Source organism: Fragaria vesca, linkage group LG5 (genome assembly GCF_000184155.1).
Source record: "Fragaria vesca subsp. vesca linkage group LG5, FraVesHawaii_1.0, whole genome shotgun sequence".
NCBI lineage: Eukaryota > Viridiplantae > Streptophyta > Magnoliopsida > Rosales > Rosaceae > Fragaria > Fragaria vesca.
In genome coordinates, this window is record NC_020495.1 from 4,336,588 (window position 1) to 4,338,091 (window position 1,504).

A 1,504-nucleotide genomic window follows, 5' to 3' on the forward strand; every position below is an offset into this window, starting at 1 on the left:
CTCTGTAAGTATTGAGAAATCTACATAAGTCATTCATATGAAGTCTGTAGATTTCAGAAATCAGTGAAAGTCTGTGATTAAAAATCGATGGTTTTAAGAAATCAGTGAAAGTCTATGAACTTTTCAAAGAGTCTATAGACTTTTCAAAAAGTCAGTTGATTAAAATAAGTCTGTATGAATCCAAATACAATACATCCCCCGTATTTAAAATATCATTCATACTTATGGAATTAATAACTCATGGATAACTGTGGATTTTGTAGTGTAAATTACACACGTCAAACTCCAATATTTTTCCATCCACTAGAGCAAAGATTTAGAAAAGTCTACGACAGACTTTCTCTTTACATGTGAATAGGTTGATCCTGCGATACATTATTTTTTTTTCTTTTTTATAATATTTTGTGCTATCAACGTTCTATTCTAGCTATTATTTTCAATGTTTTTTGAATGTTAACCTTTTATTGTCTTTCAATTGTAATGCTTGGAACCCTCGATAACCTAAATATTATCTACTAAACCACATGATCATATATTATTATATTTGCGTACATGAATTAAACTTGTGAACATCTATTGTCTCAGTTTAGAACATGTGTCTTTGATTTACGTACAAGTATGCGTGTTGGTAACTTAAGTTAATATAATCTTTTTTATCCAATCTTTTTTGTTATCTATGTTTATGTATTTTAATCAAATATTATAACTGTATGCATCGAAATTAGATAGATGAGCACTAAACTTAGAATCAGTGTCATTATGTGTTTTTCATTGCATTTTTTTTTTTTTTTTTCCTTGTAACTTTGTAAGTATTGAGAAATCTAATAAGTTATTCATATAAAATCTGTAGATTTTAGAAATCAGTGAAAGTCTGTGATTAAAAATAGATGGTTTTAAGAAATCAGTGCAAGTCTATGAACTTTTCAAAGAGTCTGTAGACTTTTTAAAAAAATCAGTTGATTAAAATAAGTATGTATGAATCCAAATACAATACACCCATTTATTTAGACTAACCTCAGTCAAAGGAATTGACAAATGACACCAATTTTATGAGGAATACAAGTTGAGAATTTATGCTTCTGAATTCCACGATTATTTTTCTGTATAAATTGTTAATTCTATGTGATAAGAATCCAAACGAGGGAAACAATCTTAAGAAATTAAAAATTATGTTCTAGGATATTCTGTATCTTTCTAGATATTCTTTATGTGTACCTTGGCCTTATGCCAATAGGATATGTAGTTTAACTAGATCTATGTATTCATATCCTTACCATATTGGTATTGTGTAATTCCCTATATAAAGGGCTCCTATCAATGAATAAGATGATGATTCTCTTACTATCTCTCTTTCTCTACACTTTATACTTCATCACGTTATCATGCACTTTGTTCTAACCCTAGAGCCAATAGCCCACCATTTGTTTTCCAAACCCTAAAATCGGACAGCCTTGTTTTTCCCGATTTCCCCGACCAAAATTCCGACTGCCCTCTGCGGGAGTTT